The sequence below is a fragment of the Neophocaena asiaeorientalis genome, unplaced genomic scaffold (assembly GCF_003031525.2).
Source record: "Neophocaena asiaeorientalis asiaeorientalis breed wild unplaced genomic scaffold, Neophocaena_asiaeorientalis_V1.1 scaffold86, whole genome shotgun sequence".
In the NCBI taxonomy this organism is placed as follows: domain Eukaryota; kingdom Metazoa; phylum Chordata; class Mammalia; order Artiodactyla; family Phocoenidae; genus Neophocaena; species Neophocaena asiaeorientalis.
In genome coordinates this window covers 9,962,354-9,983,401 of record NW_020175039.1, presented here as the reverse complement: position 1 = coordinate 9,983,401, position 21,048 = coordinate 9,962,354, and the positions used below count along the sequence as shown (strand labels likewise).

The window sequence follows — 21,048 nt, the reverse complement described above, 5'->3', positions numbered from 1 at the left end:
AATACAAAGGGCCATGTATGGACCAGTTATGAAAGTGTTACATGCCAAGGTCTATGAGTGATCACATTCTGTATACCATGGTGTGGAACAAAGAGTGCTATTTGTTTTTCTAGACTGTTATTTTTCTAGGGACCAGTTCTTTCTTCTCTGTTTTGAGCCCTTCTTAGGAGTAAGCTATTACTTTTCTACTTTGTTCAGGACTCAAGGCTACCTGCTGGCATAGCATATATTGGGGTGATCCCTAGAGTGGTGAATGGTGCATTTGCTCTGCTCCTTTGCGTCTTTGATTTAGCAACAGGCAGATTTAGAGTTCCTGTTGAGGTCCCAGAAGGAAAACATCTCTTCTCACCAGTCTCCTTGTAGAGTCCTAGACTTAGTTGTGTAGAGAACCTTGTAGCTCTTATTCCAGGCTCTGAAGGCCAGCCAGACTAGAAACATCAATGAAACATATGGCACCATTCCCCAACTCTGAGGATCTATCTCAGCCTAATCTAAACCATCAGTCTTTTCATCCCCAGGCCCCAGGCTCTATCTGCCTGACCAGATATAAGTCATGTCCCAAGGATCTTCATCAGGACCAAAGGAGACTTGAAGGCTCAGCTGCCTCCTGTAATTAATTCCTCCCTTTTGGCCACAGCAGCCTCTTGGCTTATAGAAGGTAGATGTGTTGGACTTGAGAGTGAAGGGGAGCCAGGAGATTTTAAAATTGCTATTTACCCAGAAATGTCTAACCTCTGAAATAATTTCTTTAGCTTGGCTACTGTTTTTATTTTCATAGGATTACCAGCTCAAAATTTCAGAAATTTTCTACTTTACCTCTCTATCTATCCATTCACTCATTCATTAATCATTTGTATTCTCCTTCATTTGATAGACTTGAATATTTTTCATTTTAGACTTTGCAAAATAAAGGAAGGAAAAATCTCCAAGAATAGCAAGTAAAGTTTTAACATTTATAGCTGGCAGAGCAAGTTTCAGAATAATCTAACTTTGTGAATGACTACAAAGGGTGTTAATTAAGTAGCAGGTATTTTATCACCTATGTCTGTTTGAAAAAAAGTGTAGCACAGATGTAGAAAGCTTAAGTACATCTATAGTTTGTATAACAAAACTCTATATTCATTGGATTCCATCTGCCACACTAACCTCAAACCACACTTAGTGGCAGCCAATTAACACCTTGATTGAGCTATAGACCACCTGCTGCTTCAGCAATGTAATGAATTCACTCACTCTCACATAAAAACTCATTGTAATGTCTAGATTAAAGCAGCATAGTGAAAAGGGGAAAAATTTCACACTTCACTTTTGGCATGTAACAGGTGCACGCGCGCACACACACACACACACACACAGAGGCATGCACGGTAGTTCTCATCTCTGCTTCTCTCTTCATTTCTTCATTCTCTCAGTCATAGGATATTTGGTCAAAGGCCTTGCAGGCTCATAAACACACAAACTGCAATCAGAAAAGAAATTATATCCTATTCCCTCAACTCAAATTTGAAAAATCTCAGGCAAGTACTCAGATTTGCCTAGCTCAGGTCAGATGCTGTTCTGAACAGGACTGGGTACCCCAGTTGATCCAGTTGAGGTTAGTTGCCTAATCCTGTGGCCACAAGAACAAGAGTCCATCATAACCACATGAGAGGAACAGATGAATAAAGTATTTTGGGGGTTGGAAAGAAAATAACCTAAATGAAAATGTAGGACAATTGATGCATGTATGTGTTGTTAGATATACAATATAAATTCCTTATTGTCACGTTTTAAAATAAAATCTGCATTGCTCACTTATAAATTGTAAAGTAGATTTTCCTTTCATACTAGGAACAAAATCAGAGAAAACTAAGGTACCAGTTAAATTATTTTTAAGCAGAAAAATGATGTTTTGAACAGTGAGTTTCATGACACCTTATCTAATAGCAACTTGCAGAATTGATCAGAGAAGAGTGAGCTAGAAAAATAAGACACTATCACTCTTGTGGTTATCTGGATGCAATGTTATAAAGGGAGTAGAGTTACAGGATGAGGATAGTTTTGTGTTTCTACAGGAAGATTCACAATGAGGGGGTAGATAGGGGATGACTAGTCTATTCATTCTGCCTTGTTGGTTGCAATAGTTATGAATGGATTTTTTTTTCTCAACTCATCATGAAAAATCATGCAGAATTCTGGAAGATGAGAAATATAAAAACAGCAAAATAAACTAGGGTAAAATAGATTTTATTTTGCAAAGCTCATTTTATTAAGAAGATCGTTGCAGAGTTTGTTATTCATCCAATTATTCAGGACTCAACATCAGAGAACATTCTTAATAAAAGGGCCCACACACTGTCATGATGTTAAGTATTATCATTCCATACCAATCCATCTGTAAAAAGGAAGAAAAGGAAGTTCCTGACTTTTATTATATTCTATTCTCAAGGAGAAGAAAGGCAGTTCTTAATTTATTTCAAGTCTAATAAAAATTAGCTTAAAAATCCTTTACTTACCATGAAATTGTGTTTGGATAAATGTAAAAGACCAATAAATATTCCCTGAAAGGTAATGGAATAAAGAATTTGTAACAGAGGTTTGACTGTATGCAATTTGTGGAGCTGATTAATCTCTGTTAGTTGGGAAGGGAAGATGGATGTAAACTGAGGGAGAGCAAAGACAAGATGGAACCCATGGGCAGGTGTTGGAACCCAAAAGTATGGACTGAACATGTGTTCGTTCTCATTGCCCCCAGCCTTGATGTTATAGATGTCCTGCAAGAGAAGCTGGCACCGTTTGTCTCAGAGCTAAATACACACCTGGCTCAGAAATGGGAGGAGAATCCAAGGGAAGGTGGATCAGTTGTGTGCTTGGGGGCTATTCATGCCAAAGAGATGAGCAGGCAGATCGATGACAATGTGTATGAGCTACAAAAGCACCTGGGGCCCTGCCCTGACGTACTGAGGGTAACAATTCATATGTCTACTGCTTTACTTCTGTCCTCAAAATCTTATGGGAAAAAATACCTCTTGCAGTCTGCCTTAACTGGAAATATACAGAGAAGGGAATTCTGGGAAACATAGTTCAACCTGGCCCAGTTGACACATTATAAAGTCACTACAGTTTACTGTTTTCAACCTGAAAGCTTAGGTTGAAAACAGTAAACTGTTTTTAGCCATATTTAATCTATAGGTAAACAAAGTCATGCTTTTGTTTAATATGAAAATATAGCAATTATCTTGCCTTATAAACAAATATACACTCATTTTTTTCTCACAAGCAGCATGCAAACTTCCATTTTTAAAAAGTGTCTTTTCTTCTTTTTGCTGATTCACACTCCCCCCTTTGATATCCTATAACTTAAATAGTGAGACATATTTTGTTAACTATTAACACATTGTATGTTACATGATAGGTGAGTGGGAAGCGGATAAAACAGTATTTGTTATATTTGCTTTAAATACATATATATGTATTTATGCATGCATGCACATACATGACATTCATTTGTATCAAAATAAGGAAGGAAAACTCAACAATTATAGCCTTAATTTCTGCAGTTTGTCATGTGATTGTAGCAGATACTTCCATTTACCTTCTTCCACTATCTATTCCATTTTCTCAGTTGTCCCTTGCAAGATACCTGCTTCAGGTGAGCCCATTACAGGTTCTTCAGGAAAGGGAAGACTAGATTTCTAAGGTAGGAGTAGAAAGCATGCCTTAATTGGCAAAGCACTCTTGAGAGAATTTAGGAGTTCAGTGTCCCAATTTTATCTAAGTTTGCCAGTATGTTCTCGTCCTAATTTTCAGGGTCCCATTCCTTTCCAAGTGCCCTAATTTTATCAAAAATGATCATGTGAGTTTGGGAAATCAATTTTCATTGTAATTCAGCCATTGTGATTAGGTTTTGGATTTGGTTTCAGATCTATCAGACCTGAGGTTACAGGCGATAAGGACTTCTTTTAGGGTAGGCTTGAAAGTTATTAGGCCCCTTATGTGGACTTCAGCTAGGAATGTAAAGCCCTAAAATCATTTCCTTTGATATTTACCAAGTACTGTATCAATTAGATCAGAATCGCTCAAAAGTTGCATGTGCCTGCACATTTGTTACAATTTGTTACAAGGATTTGACCATATGCATTATGGAAGCTGGTTACAACAGCCTGTGTAAGCCTATTGATTTTGCATCTGATGCTGGAGCTTGAAGTGTGCAGGGCAGGCAGTTAGGAAGGAAAAAGAAGAAGGGTATAAAATGAGAGAGACCAAAGGCAAGCTGAAACCCACACGTGTGAGCTGGAGCCCATGAGGACAGTCTGGAGCATGTGTCAGTTCTCACTCTCCCCAGCTCACAGGTGAAACTGATACTTCCGTCTTGAAGGTAAGCAGAAACGTGTCCCAAGGATCTGAGATGCTGAAGGAAGATCCAGGGGATGGTGGAGAAGTCATAGGCCCAGCTGCTGCCCCATGCCAATCAGTGGAGTCAGCAGATGAATGACAACAGGTGTGAGCTACAGAAGCACCTCTTGAGTCTGCCACAGCCTCCTTCTGAGCATAAGAAATATGGCTGCTGCTTCACCTGTTTGCTCCGAATCACAAGTCAAAATTGTCTCTTGTGACTCACCCTAATCTGAAACAGAGAGGGAAGGAAATTCCAGAAAATGTAATGTAATTTAAGCAAGTCCACACATTACTAAGCCACCACAAGGTATCTTTAGGCTGTCTCTATATTGTTTGTGTACTGTGTATATAAAATTAATTAATATTTCTACATTTGGTTTAGAAAATTAATTTTTATCAAGATTAATTTCTTATCAGGTCAGACATGTAGAAATACAAGTAAGTTTTGGGACGAATGCTTGTTATTGGCTGTTTGAAATATTAAACCTATGACTTTAATCACATTTCATCATTGCTGTAAGCTCTTCAATTGGCATTTGAGTTTCCTTCCTCTTCCCTATTTTATCACACCCTCCCTCTATACACAGAGAGTAATTACTTTTGAAGATATAATTCAATTTAGATAATTTGTGGTAATATTTAAATTTTTCATTCTACTTTACACAGACCAATCCTTTTTTATGATTTTAAGCCTTAAGCATAGCCTTGGTGTTTTATGAATTGCTATTTATTGAGCGAAACATACCTTTAAGAAGAAAATGTACATAGTGACAAATTCTAAGATTTATCCATCTGTCAAAGTTATACAAAAAAAAAAGTACAGTAACTTTGTATTCCAAAATAGACCCAATTTCTCAAATTGGCAACCAGTGAATTGTTTTTCTTTCTTTGGAGAAAATAAAAGATAACCCCTTCTAATTTCTGTCATATAAAGTGTATTCTCTATGTTTTCCATTAATTTCCTTGATATATTCTATAAATAAAATATACAGTTCTAATGTAGTTACCACTTCTTTTCCATGCAATAATTAAATGTGTACTTGATATTAAAATATACTAAAGTCTTACTTAAATGAATCTTACATTTTTATAATATTCATTTTAATAGACCTCCTTGATAATTTGAAACGGGATGTGAGAAAAATGAAATTTCTCATTTTGTAAATATAGAAATTAGTATACTTCACAGTAGATAATGGAAGTTTTTTTTCATTTTTTAATTTAAGTACAGTTGATGTACATTATTACCTAAGTTACAGGTGTACAACATGTTGATTCACAATTTCTAAAGGTTATATTTCATTTATTGTTACTATAAAGTACTGGCTATATTCCCTGTGTTGTGTGATATATTCTTGTAGCTTATTTATTTTGTATGTAATAGTTCTTACTTTTTTAATCCCCTACCGCCATCTTGCCCCTCCCCCTTCCCTCTCCCCACTTACCACTAGTTTGTTCTCTATCTGTGAGTCTGTTTCTTTTTTTGTTATAGATACTAGTTTGTTTACATTTTTAGATTCCACATATAAGTGATAATGTACATTATTTGTCTGTTGCTGTCTGACTTATTTTGCTTAGCACAAGTCCATCCACGTTATTGCAAATGGCAAATTTACATTCTTTTTTTATGGCTGAGTAGTATTTCATGTATATAGATAGATATCTATATCTATATCATCTATCTATCTATATCTATATATTTAGATATATATCTTCTATATCCATTCTTCTGTTAATGCACACTTAGGTTGTTTCCATGTCTTGGCAATTGTAAATAATGCTGCTGTGTACACTAGGATGCATGTATCTTTTTGAATTAGTGTTTTTGGTTTTTTTGGATATATACTTAAGAATGGAATTGCTGGGTCATATGGTAGTTGTATTTTTAGTTTTTTGAGAAACCTCTATACTGTTTTACACAGTGGCTGCACCAATTTACATTCCCACCAAAAGTGTACAAGGAGGGTTTCCTTTTCTCCATGTCCTTGCCAACATTTGTTATTTGTGTTCTCTTTGGTGATAACTGATAATGGCAGATTTGTAGTTAAATTAGAAAGTCTGCTTCATATTCTATGCATATCTGTGATAATCAATATTAAGTCAACAACTTGAGTAATATAAACCTCCAAAATTGATTTAATCCATATATTCACTTATTCAGATATCACTAGCCTGAATCTTAAATTATGGAGAACCTAACAAAAACTCAGTATGTCAATATAAAGGATTCTGAATGTCTAAATAACATATTTCAAAACCCACTGAATAATAAAACCCATTGAATCATTCTCAAGAGAATCACTGAGATAACCTGCAAATCTAATGGACACTTACATGTCTGTTTTTCTAATGTTAGCAAATTAGAAGTTACAATGTAAAGACAGAGGAGGCTTTAAAAACAAATCTTCTTATAAGTGGCACTACTATATTTATTATATTATATTTGATGAAGGGCAAAAAAAAGAGTAACAAAATCATTGAAAATAAGAACTTTAACAGTTATGGGTAATTTAGTTTAAACAGAAAATAAACAGGGACACGGAATGAAAGTGAGGAGCATAGTAGAGTAAAATATTTAATGGTCATAGTGGTGACCCTGAGTCATTACAAAACACACAATGAACATGAAATTCTGATTTAAAAAACCTTGAATGATAGATGAATGGATAAATAAGACAGATAATACATATACAATGAAATATTACTCAGCCATTAAAAAGAATGAAATAATGCCATTTACAGCAACATGGATGGACCTGGAGATTATCATCCTATGTGAAGTAAGTTAGACAGAGAAAGGCAAATATCATATGACATTGCTTATATATGGAATGTAAAAAAAAATGATACAAATGAACTTATTTACAAAACAGAAATAGACCCACAGACATGGAAAGCAAACTTATGGTAACCAGGAGGGAAGGGGGAGGGGGAGGGATAGATTAGGAGTTTGGGACTGACATGTACAAACTGTTTTATAATAATTTTAATATGCTAAATAGGTGAAAAACTACATAAATTTACCATAGAACTAGAGCTTTAAAACATCAAATGGAAATACTATAACTAAAAATAATAATAACTGAAATTAAAAATTCAATAGATTAGCCTAAGAGAAAACTGGATGAAGCAAAAGGAAAGCTAAATGAACTGGGACAGAGGTCAACAGAAAAAATTCGGACTAAAGCACAATGATTAAAAATGATAGATAGTACCCCTTTCTAAATAAAAGAATATAAGACATCTAGGGCATATGTTGAAGGTCTAACATATGTGCAGTTGGAGCTCCCAAGAAGAGAAGAAATAAAAAATGAGGCAGAAACAGGACTTGAAGATTCCAACACCAGAGAGTCCAAAACTGGCAAAATACATTTAACATAGCAATATACAATAAAGACAGTAATGTTATATAACATCATACAATAAAGGTTATATGTAGCATACAGTATGAATGTAATATATAATGTACATTACATGTTATATGTGTGTATATATGTATATATATGTACACACATATCTATATCTATTGCTGTCACACACAAATATATATATATATGTACGTATATGTATGTATTCCTGTCAGCATAATGCAGACACATGTTCCTGATGTCATCTATAACTACATAAAATGTATTGTTGTTGAAAGGATGAGATATGATCTGAGTTCATAATCCAGATCCATGATTTCCCAGATGTATTATTTTAATTCATTTATTTATATTCTCTAGTCCTAAACATTTTAGTATTTTAAGGAATACCTTGTCTAATGTAATCCAATGTAATGTAATATAATAATCCCAAAGTTTGGTTGATACACAGAAAATAATAAATACAATAATGAGCACAGAAATAATTACTATTACTTGAAACTGTTCAGGTTGGATAGCAGAGGCAAGAAGAAAAATAAAATGGTTTATCTTGAAACCTTGGTCTCTAGCTCTAGAATATATATACCTGAAAACAAAACAAATATTAGCTGCTCAGACTGCAATATCTGCATTCAAAGTACTCCACAATTGTACCTAGTAACACTGGGTACAAACTAGCTTCACGTATGTGTAACTCAGTGCTATGCTGGCGTGGTATGGGATGCTGTTGGGAGTTACACTCTCACTCTCAGGGTACACTCTCAGGGTCAGTAATTTAAAGTGGGGCTTTGGGATGATGGTAACATTCTGTTTCCTTGATCCAGACCTGGGGCTGGCACATCAGTCTTTTCAATTTTGGAATGAGTCTTACCTCAAAATCAATTTCTTATTGACTTCCCTTTGTTGACTAAATCCCATCAGCTGCTTCATGAAAGTATACATTAAATTAAAATTTAAGTGCACCTAATATTTACATATGTAAAATAAGTGGAAAGAACTTTGATCTGAGCCAAGTTCCAATTTCATAAATGAAAAAGAAATTGATTTAGTTGATGTTAGTTTTATGTTAAAAAATACAAAAACCACTAGTTTGAGGCTCTTCTGGAATTTCCTGGGCATCTCCGTAAACTATTTCTGGTAGTTTTTGAAATGAAATGTGGTTATGAGGCAGTATTTTGGTCTATGTAATCCTTTATTTCTAATTGCTAGTCATCTTCATTCCAGATAAAATATCTTGGATGATTATAAACTTTCTTTTCCGTCCTAATATGCTAGCATACACTAAAGTGAATATATTTAGGAAAATACCCTTCTTTCAAAAGCATGTCCTGCTATTATTTTATGAAAATATTAATCATTTTGGTCTATGCCATTTTTATTATGACTAGAATCACTTATTGGACAGATTTGCACAGTACTGTACCCCTATGATTGTGGGTCAGGCTTTGCAGTGTGTTTGTTCACCCGTGTTCATATATGCCATTTTGATTTTGTTTGCCCAGAGGGCAAAGAAAGATCTGTGGCTTTACTCACTAACAGGAGAGCCTATGTGAATTACCCACAGGAGCTGGTTTGGTTACAGTTCATTTACAACTAAGTAATACATTCTTTTTTTAACAATATAAATGTTCTATGATTTGAAGAATCTCAATACCTTATATGATTCAAAATTGACAGTTTAATTTCAGGAATTTGTATTTTAAATGTTATGTGTTAGACTCTATGACATAAATCACAGCAAGATCCTTTTTGACCCATCTCCTACAGAAATGGAAATAAAAACAAAAATAAACAAATGGGACCGAATGAAACTTAAAAGCTTTTAAACATCAAAGGAAACCATAAACAAGACCAAAAGACAACCCTCAGAATGGGAGAAAATATTTGCAAAGGAAGCAACTGACAAAGGATTAATCTCCAAAATTTACAAGCAGCTCATGCAGCTCAATATCAAAAATACAAACAACCCAATCCAAAAATGGGCAGAAGACCTAAATAGACATTTCTCCAAAGAAGATATACAGATTGCCAACAAACACGTGAAAAAATGCTCAACATCATTAATCATTAGAGAAATGCAAATCAAAACTACAATGAGATATCATCTCACACCAGTCAGAATGGCAATCATCAAAAAATCTGCAAACAATAAATGCTGGAGAGGGTGTGGAGAAAAGGGAACCCTCTTGCACTGTTGGTGGGAATGTAAATTTATACAGCCACTATGGAGAACAGTATGGAGGTTGTTTAAAAAGCTACAAATAGAACTACCATACGACCCAGCAATCCCACTACTGGGCATATACCCTGAGAAAATCATAATTCAAAAAGAGTCATGTACCAAAATGTTCTTTGCAGCTCTATTTACAATAGCCAGAACATGGAAGCAACCTAAGTGTCCATCAACAGATGAATGGATAAAGAAGATGTGGCACATATATACAATGGAATATCACTCAGCCATAAAAAGAAGCGAAATTGAGTTATTTGTAGTGAGGTGGATGGACCTAGAGACTGTCATACAGAGTGAAGTAAGTCAGAGAGAGAAAAACAAATACCATACACTAACACATATATATGGAATCTGAAAAACAACCCAAAAAAAAATAGTCATGAAGAACCTAGGAGCAAGACGGGAATAAAGACGCAGACTTACTAGGGAATGGGCTTGAGGATACGGGGAGGGGGTAGGGTAAGCTGTGACAAAGCGAGAGAGTGGCATGGACATATATACACTACCAAATGTAAAACAGATAGCTAGTGGGAAGCAGCCGCATAGCACAGGGAGATCAGCTCAGTGCTTTGTGAACACCTAGAGGGGTGGGATAGGGAAGGTGGCAGGGAGGGGATGCAAGAGGGAAGAGATATGGGGATATATGTATGTGTATAACTGATTCACTTTGTTATAAAGCAGAAACTAACACACAATTGTAAAGCAATTATACTCCAATAAAGATGTTTAAAAAAAATGTTATGTGTTAGAAAGAAGTTTGAATAGTCCGTGGAGAATCTCTGAATTCTCAAAAAGTGTCTGTTCCATATAAAACAGGATAAGTAGCAGATGCTGTTTTAAATTAAATTTAAATAAGACCTTTCCCATACCTGTCTGGACTGTTTCCCACAGATCTTGACATCACTGGAGTGAAAATATTCTCCAACTCCTTCTTCATCATTTCATTGAAATTCCCAAGTACTTGACAGGATAAAATTCTTTCTTTTTGTTTCTTTAAATATTTTGATGACCTATGAAGTTTCTTTTATTTTTACCAAGGCTGAAACAGAGTTTTTTAGGTTTTCCATTTTTATATCATGTTTTCTCCATAGTAATACATTGACTCTATAAAGTGATAAATACAGATACACTACTGAGTATATTACGTAACTAGTTGTATTTGTAAATATACACAAATATGTATTTTTAAAACAACATTTTAAAATCCTAACAATAGTGAGGGTTTTTTAAAAATTGTGAACTCTAGAATCATAGGTCAAAGATTCAAATATCAGTTTAGCCTCTTATGAGTGGTGGACTTGATCAAGTTACTTAATTTCCCTCTTACTTTAGTTCCCTTGTCTATAAGGTGGAGGATACAGTAATAGTCACTTTATAGGGGGTTAAGTGAGGTAATATATTTAAAATTTTAACACAGTGTCTGACACATAATAAGTGCTCATTGAAGATTAACTATATTGTTAATTTGCAGTGCTTTACAGTGATATTGCATATTTGACTATGTTATGTGACAGCTTTCAAAAATATATTTTCAGTAAACAGATATCACAATAATCATGATAAGTTGAAGTAAAATAATAAATGTTGATCTCTTTATTTTTATAATTTTATGCAAGCTTGGTTGCTCTTACCAACTTTCAAAATCCTTTCAGCAGCATGTGCCTATAGAGTTATTACTTTCAGCGTCTTGAAATCTCTTCCTCGGAAAAATCTTTACAGAAAGAAAGACAATGGCCATAGAAAATTTGCAATCCCAAATCTCTTAAAACCAAAGTTCCCCTTGCTAATGGTTTCCTATCATGATCTAATCTTTGTAAAGAGAGAAAAGATACAGACTTGTATTCATACTAGCTTCTCTATAAATATTTTAGATGGAGAAAGAAACAGAGGAAGGGTTGGTAGAGGTTTCAGTAGTCTATTGATAAAGATCAAGAATAAGTCCTTTCACCCGGAATTTCTCCTATAATTTTTTTAAAAAAGAAAAAATGATAATACCTCGTGAATTAGCTACTCAAAATGCATTCACAATTTTTTCCTCCTTTGTCTTTCATTACTTTACAGTGTGAAAAGCTTAAATTATTGATTTCCCAGGGTTTCTTATATCCCAGGGTTACTCCTGCAACACAATTTTGGGCATGAGGAGGGATTTCCTTCCTGTTTAAAAAGGCTTCAATTCATCAGGAGAAACTCTTTTGCCCTTCATCCCTCTCTTGGTATAAAATCTTACAAGACTGCTTCCCCAGTCTCATCTTGAGCCCTCTCGTCTCTCCGGACCACAGGCTACTGCTTTCACTTGCTTAAGACACACCCTGTGGGCAGAACACCCTCCTTAGTAATCCCCTCTTTTTAGTATCAGTTACTTTCTTCCTTATGAAAGAGCACCCCGCTTTCTTCCCCAACTCCTCCAGTATAGATCAGGCTTCTTTTTTCATATATTTCTATGTACTCTTCATCGTACTTTTATGTATGTAATGGAATACCTGGCTACAAGCCACAAGGAGCAGGACCATCAGTCTTGTTTATCCCTGTGCCGTAAAGAGCCAACATCTAATGAGCCAAGCACTATGGGGTAAGCACTGTTCTAACCACTGTACATGTACTAACTTATGCTATGCTCATTGCAACATCCTGTTTTACAGGTAGGCAACTGAAGTAGAGAAAGGTTAGATAGTGGGTGGGTGGCAGAGTCTGAGTCAGATGCAAGTAGCTTTCTCCCGAGCCTCTGTGCTTAACCACTGTGATCCACTCCCTTTCTAGAAATGTGCTGAAGAGTGGAGCTAGGATATTTGATGTGAAAAAGAACACTAAGAGCTACTCTGTTGTGTAATTAGAGCAAGTTTTAAATGATGTTTAAAACTATTTCTGCACTACATTCATGCACTCTTCAATATAACTCATTTGAATACATACTGATTTTATAATTTTCTTTTGCTGCATCTCTTTGTTATGTTTGAAAGCAGTTGTTCTCAAGTATTAAGGTACTTGATGATGAGAAAGGCTACAAAAACCTTTAAAAAGTATATATTCTCCAGGCTGTCTCCCAGGTATTCTGATTCAGCAGTATTCAGGTGAGGGTCCAGTAAGCTTAAAGAAAATTCAACGGACTAACCGATAAAGTGGGTTCACTGATAAACATTTATATAAGAAGTACTGCATTAATGAATATGCTAAATGTAAACATATTTGTATTAATAATAATAATTTTATAATTATAAAGTTAGGATATTCACATTATATACAATTTTTAAAATATAGAACCCTTTCTTAAAACATCCCAATGGCCAGAGTTATTATCTTTATTTTTAGATTTCTTCTGGATGATACAACTATAAATGGTACCATAAGTACTAAAAACCAAAGTGGACTAATTAAGGCTCCTAGGAATTGATTTTTGATTCACAAAGCAGCCTGCTGGGCTTTTTAAATACAGTTCAGCGCAATAAACAATGCCATTTCAAAATGAGACAGATGGATTTTTTTCCTATTCCAATAACAGCATATTACAGTTGGTTTTTTATCCATTGCACTTATTTTATTGATGTGCTCTTGATTATATTTAACTATATGAATAAGCAAAATTAAACAAAACTGTTTCTTGCTATTTATTTATGTGTTTGTGTTTTGCATTCATGCATGTACATAGGCATGTATGCATGCATGTAGGTCTGCATATATGTACTTATATATGTGTGTATGTAATTAGGTAGCCTTAGGTTCATAATGGTGTTTGGTCTCTGGTTGGTGTTTCACCTTTGTGTCTATATAATATTAAACACCTATAAACTCCTATATGATGGGCATATAGGTTACCTAGTTATGAAAATAAAACTTGGAAAATCTTTGTGGAATGCCTTGATAGACCTTAAATCAAAGTGTTTATAGATGTTAATAAATATTTCTCTTGGTTCTCAGTGAAATCATAGATTGTTTTCTCACTGAATAGAATTTTTTTCAGATTGGATAAAAACAAAATAAATATATGTATTCTAATAACTATTGGGATATATTTTAATTAAGATTTACATTAAATTTGATAATCAAATTGACTCTAAATATTTGTCTGTCTCTAGCATGAATATAATTCTAGAAATAAATTAATTGAATTTCCCTATGGTACCTCAATTTATTCTCAGTTTTAAATAGATTGATTAATATTTAATGTGCCCTAGTATGTGAAAATAGGATATTCTAATTTCTTTTGAGTTAAAAACAATGGATTCTGAAAACCTAATGCCTAGTGTAGGCTTAAGGTTCTACTGCCACTTTAATCCAAAAATATTCTTCATAACTCAATTTTGTCTTATGTTTAAAAGGTCATTTTAGAAAGCAATGACATTTTAATGACAGTGTAATTATTTTTCTCTGAAGGCTAATGCTAATTAATTAAAATCTGCAAAATATTGTAGTTTGTGGGAAAATTTGTATTATTTATGTTCAGTCATCAATGAATAAAATATAGATAATAATTCCTGAATTAATCCACATTGTAATTACCCAAGAGAATTTGGTTTCCGTATGAAGATGTGTACCATCCTTCCTCCTCCTCCTCAAAGATGGTGCTATTGCTATACCAATATAATGGCTATGGTTATCTATTATTCTGGGTTATTTTCCTAGGATTTATAATAAATACATAACGTGTATGTCTTTGCATATATATTATATATATAAAATTATTTTTCCCTAGAAGCTGTCTCAATCTATAATATGCAATAACAATAAACTTTATTCAAAACCTTCAAAAGGAGAAACATTAGTCTAGGTGCTTGGGTTCAATGGTGCTCAAATCAAATTACCTTTCTACTTTACAGAATTGTGGGGTGGGCAGGAAGATAGACACCAATCATTACAAGATTAAATATAGACCTGAGATGTGAAGTATGAATAGCAGTTAACAAGTTGTAGGAATTGTGAGGGGGAGATTAAGATCTCCCCAGACAAAAGAATTAGCCTACAAAAGACCTGAAAATCATGTGGAGAGTGAGCATTGAGCATTCTAGGAATTGAAAAGAAGACAGTATGGACTTTTTCAAGAAGCCAAATACCAAGTGGGAAAGGGATGAGAGATGAAATTGGAGTGGTTGAGAGACCACGCTATGCAGTTTCAAATACTATGTTAAGGATTTTGGTTACTATCTCAAGAGTGAAAAACAAAAAACAAAAAACTAGTTAGCAGTACAATTAAAATCTCTGTACTATCTAATAGGAAAATGATGATGGCAGATATGCTTACCCATATAACAAGTTCTAAATAAGGAGGCATCATTTGAAGTTTGAAGACAATACTTAGGGCTACCTAATTAATAATTTATATGTTCTTTTCATGACACTCAGTCATATTCCTTTTCTTAAGGATCTTTTAGTTTCATTGGATAAGCAGTATACAAATAAATGTTATTTAACAATAGTGAGCAAATAAGAAATATTAAAAATTAGCATCAAATAAGTGTAACAGATTATGAGTTGTTGAATGCTCTAAAGAGGATTTGGAAATGAAATAATAGAATTGAGTATTCCAAGAAGTTGTACAACCTATACTACAGATGGCTTCAAGAATAAATAAGACAGGATGATTCTGAGAAGGTGGTAGAGTAGAAAGTACCTGGAATCTGTGTCCCTATCTAGACAACAATTACACTGATAGAAACTGTATGATGTAACTATGAGTCTATTGAAGGCTTGCAACTTCCAGGGCAAGGCTTAGAAGATAACTTGCAGTTAATTTTAGCCAATTTTAGATCTTAGCTTAGTAGCAGCTACCTATCCTCCACTCCCTAGCCCCATGGCAGACAGTTGTGCATAAATTATTTTTATATGGAAAAAAATAAAGAACTTTTATAGTGAGTTCTTAATCCCTCCTGTACACTATGACTATGTTCCTGTAGTTTTTTTCAAGTATGGTTGTGAGTTTTTACACAGTCTCAGTTTAGGTGTGTAAGAATGTACAAAAATTTTGTTAATATGATAGCATTCAACAATCCATGCTTTTCAAGTAATTTAAATAGTAAGTGAAATTTAAAGATATAACCAAATAATGTAAATTAAACTGATGCATTTTATATATAAAATTAGCCAATATGTTTAAAAAATGAGATCAAGGCTTTTTATCATTTTAAACCTCATGCTTAGGTATATTGTGATTGCTAAAAATTTTATGGAAAGCAATTCGATAATGTATCTACCAAGGATCCTAAAAACATCTATCCTATTTGTCCTAATAATTACATTCTGACAGTCTTCCACAAGAAACATTAAAACATTCTGACAAGAATTTATTAGTGAATATACATTGTGAATTATTTGTATTTCTTAAATAATATTTAACAAACCAAGTGTCTAAAAACAGAGTTGGTTAAGAAAATTAGGGTTCATATATTCAATAATATTATTTGATCCCTAAAAGTAGTATGTACAAAGACTTAAATGGTATAAGAAAAGGTTCACGATGTTATGTTAGTGGAAGAAAGTAGGAAATTAAAAACTCCGTGGTATGCATAGTGTATCAGTTTTCTATTATCACTGTAACAAGTTTCCTCAAACTTAATATCTTAAAACAACACATGTTTATTATCTTACATTTATGAAAGTCAGATGTCTAAAATCAATCTCAGTGGGTTGATGAAATCAAGGTGTTGGTAGGGCTGGTTCCCTCTGCAGGCTCTAGAGAAGAATGTTTCCTTGCCTTTACAGTTTTTAGAGGCTGTCCTCATTCCTTGACTCATAGCCGTTCATCACAATGCATTTATCCCTCTGCTTCTGTTGTCAAATCCTACATCACTGACCCTTCAGCCTCCTTTTTATAGGACCCTTGTGATTACACTGCGGTGGATTATTATCCAGATAATCCAGGATTATCACATCTCAAGATTCTTAATCACATCTGCAAGTTGCTTGTGCCTTGTAAGGTAACGTGTTTACAGGTTCTGGGACTTAGGATGTGGACGTCTTTGGGAGGACATAATTCTGCCCACCACACATAGAGTGACCATATTTATCATTTAAACCAGGATACTGTTGAGTGTAAAAGATGACACTATTAATAATTATTTCAGGATAGCAGAGGTAAACAGGAGCTCTTCTTGAAAAACCTAGATGAGTGATCATCTAGTATACCACCAGATTGATGAGAAATGACAAACTGTTTGAGTTCATTCAGATTTACAGTTTTGAAAGGGATCTGTTTTTGTTATCTTAGGAAAGTTTGTTTTTTTTTTTCTCCTCTTCTTTATAGTTCTGGGATATTACTGTTATGTATCTAGATGTGGAACTTTTTATTCATTATATTCAAGGATTCTTGGTCTTTAATCTCAAGATAAATGCTTTTCTTAGATACAGGAAACTTTCCTTTTATTATTACTCTGATTTTTTCCCCTCTAATATTTTTTTCTCTTCCATCTTTGTGAAACTCTCTCTATATGTATTGAACCTTCTGAGTAGGTTCTCCATGTCTTTTACATTCTCTTATGTTTTCTGTTTCTATCTTTTTGAAATTTTGAGGTTTATTCCATTTTATCTTCCTATTTACTTTGGCTAACGTGGCTGCCATCTGGATCTGTGTGATTTTGAAACATCTCACATGTTTTGCACAGTATTTCCTCTGCTCTGACTTCTCTTTCAGTATTTCATTCCACATTTCAGCTTCCTAAAATTTATAAAAATTTCTGATTCCCTGATGGTACTCTTTTCTATTCTCATTGCTAATAAGTATTAATTAATTTTTAACTTTTCTACTGTAATTTAAATGGAATTTGAGGAGCTTATTTGACATTTCTATTAACTTTCTAGCTTGAAGGTAAGCTATGGCTGCATTTTATTTCACTGTATGAAGAAGTTATGATTCAATTTACCATTACACTTATTATAAATTGCTTGTACTTTCTTAACTGTTTGGATGCAGATATATATATATATATTTGCCCATCATGGAATACTTCATTACATACACACACACACACACACACACATACACACACACACACAAATGCTGAGGCATATCTGTGATTATGCACTTATATTAAATGTCAAGAATACATCAATTTTAAGCCTTTCTTTTCCACAGGAAAGGTTGTACATTTTAAATTTCTATTAACTTGGTATGAAAATGCCTATACAGTTGATTCTCATTAGCCACGGCAGTTAAGTTCTATAAACTTAGGGGAAGTACAGAGTTATGTTCCTGAGGGCCTTCGGTCACAATATTTTCATGAACCAATCAACACATACCTTGTTTTATGTGTTTATGCTTAAAGATATCTTAATTAATATGTATGGTTGATTCAGTAACATTGAACTCACCATTGACAGCACTGTAACTCATGCCTGAACAAAGCTCATGGAACATATTTTTTTGTAAGGTACATCACAGCCTTTTTGCACTTAGGAACACTAATCAGCCTTTATTACTATGCCTGGGGGCTGAAATCAAACCATTTAAAACAGAGAAATCAACAACAAAAAACAAAATAATGTACAAGTATAGCCCTAAAAAGACCATGAAAAGAACACGTGTTTACAGTATTAGAACTGAAATAAGGGAGAGCATTACCCTGGACATCAGCTGGGACCATGTAGGTTTGGCAACTCAAAACTTTAGCTGCTTTGAAAATGTCCATGAATAACCATGAAAGCACTGAGAGTATTAATTTGGAGGTGACAAAAAACTTTTAGTGAGTAGGCAAATTCACAAATACAGAATCCCTAATAAATATAGACTGTGCTTTCTTTCTACATATTCCATGAGACAAATTAATTTGACAAAACAAAAATGAATCCCCAAATACCTAGTAGTTTTTCAGGAAATAGACTACTTTCTGGGAGATCTCAAATTTCCTGTGGCTCTATTCACCAATCATTGAATTTCCCTTTCTTGGTCAATCATATAAAATCTGGAGTTAATACAATACTATTTTGGGATCTCCCATTTGTAATAAAAGTACTGTGTAATAAATTCTTCCCAATAAGTATAGTTATATACAAAACAACAATTTCTGCCTCTTGTATCAGTAATAATAATTGTTACTATTTGATGAGTGCTTTCTAAATTTTTTCATATGTATATAAGAGGAGAAAATTGATTCCATTTTACAGATGTAGAAACTAAGGAATAGATACAGTAAATAACATATCCAAGTTCACCCCTTGGTAAATAATGAAGCAGAACTCTAATCCAAGTAGTTTGATTCCACGATGCACCTTTCTCAAATTATCACTTTCTTAAAGTATCACTGCTATCTCTCCACTATAGAGCCAATTGAACTATTACTTTTTTTTTTTTTTTTTTTCGGTACATATGGACCTCTCACTGTTGTGGCCTCTCCCGTCGTGGAGCACAGGCTCCAGACACGCGGGCTCAGTGGCCATGGCTCACGGGCCCAGCCGCTCCGCGGCATGTGGGATCTTCCCAGACCGGGGCACGAACCCGTGTCCCCTGCATCGGCAGGCGGACTCTCAACCACTGCGCCACCAGGGAAGCCTGAACTATTACTTTTTAAAATGTCTGTTTTCTGCCTTTATTTTCAGAGGAAAACATTCTTTTTTAAGTTTTCAGGTTTCTTCGTTTTCTTGCTGAACATCTTAAAACATATGAAAGAACTAAACATCTAGTTTTTGGTTTTTCTGTTTTTCAGTTTACTACTTGTTTTTCTAGTAAAGGCGATCTGGGTTAGGGAAGAAAAGGGAATGAAAGCAATATCTATTAAAATTTTATTTTGCAATAGATAACGGGGGTAAGCGCTTTATGATATTATTTAATCCTCATGAAAAATTTGTGACATTGATATTATGATTCAATTTATGAAATAGGAAACTGAGGTTTTGGGAACTGTTATAAAATACCTCACTTCACTCAGATAATAAGTGAGTGGAGGCGGCTAGAGGCAGGACTGCACATGAGCCAAGGCTCCAAGCCTTTTGAACATACTTTTGTCCAACCTGATTTCACTTACAAAATAATTCAAAAACAACATTATTAAGAATTTCAAGATGGCAACCATAGATCATTAACCCCAAGTACAGGACTCTTCTGAGTATGGGACCCTGTGTGAGTTTGCTATTCGGATGCTCATGAAGCTAGCCCTGAGTAATAAGTCTACTCTTTTGACTTCTCCTATCTGTGGGAAGTCTTTTGTCTTTAGGGAAGGATACACTACTGAAGGTGCAATGTATCTTTCTACTTGCATTTTTTAAATCATCTACCACAGGACTGGCACAGTATCCTGCTTTCTAGTTTCCATCAGTCATCTGATGGGACAGGGTGTTATTTCTGAGTGGAAATAGTGAGGAGCTCAGCAGTGTGGCCTTTATGGCCTCTGATCGAGGACATCCCTAGGACCTTTAAAGTTGCTTCTCTAAGATTGGGTCCTGTAAATATTCTATAAAAAGACTTATCTGTCAATAAACAAGGTGTATGTAGATAACAAGATGTATGTAGAGGCAGACCTAAATGTATTAGCATTTATTTATTTATTCCTTCATCCTTCAACTATTCTTAAGTACTATATTAGGTGCTAGATATGGAATTGTTTAAAAAAGACAATTCTATATTATATTAATACTGAAAAATATGATTGAAACAACTATACAAGTACATGTATACTGTAATTACACATTGCTATGAAGGAAAAATAAAACAGTGTTTCATGTAATGAAAAAGTGGAATGATGACTTGCATTTGGTTAGTGTTGGGGCTTGCAGAGAAAATACTATTGTAGTATAAAAGGGTGAGAAGGCTCTAGTTGCAGAAAGAGTTAGGAAAAGAAGTATTCCAGGTACAAAAAACAGAATGTTTAAGTTCTAGGTAAAAAGGAACTCAAGTTTGTTTAAGAAATTAAAAGAAAGAAAACCAAGGTTAGATGGAACATCATGAACAATGGGGAAAATGGTGAGAAACCATTTTGGAAAGTAGAGAAGGGTCAGAACAGCTCGTCCATGTTATGGAAATTGGATTCATTCGAAGTTCAATAGAAAGGCACCAAAGGGTTTTAAGCGTGAGTGTTGCATTGTTTGATTTTTATTTTATGATTCTTCTGGCTGCTTTGTGAAGAGTAGATAAGAAGGAGCAAAAGGGGAAGC

General features: G+C 34.3%; 1 protein-coding gene across 1 annotated transcript in view; it reads left to right on the top strand.

Annotated features, from left to right (window-relative positions):
* SPAG16 (sperm associated antigen 16) overlaps positions 1-21,048 on the top strand; it is an 843,476-nt gene that overhangs the window by 250,517 nt on the left and 571,911 nt on the right. The window lies entirely within an intron of this gene.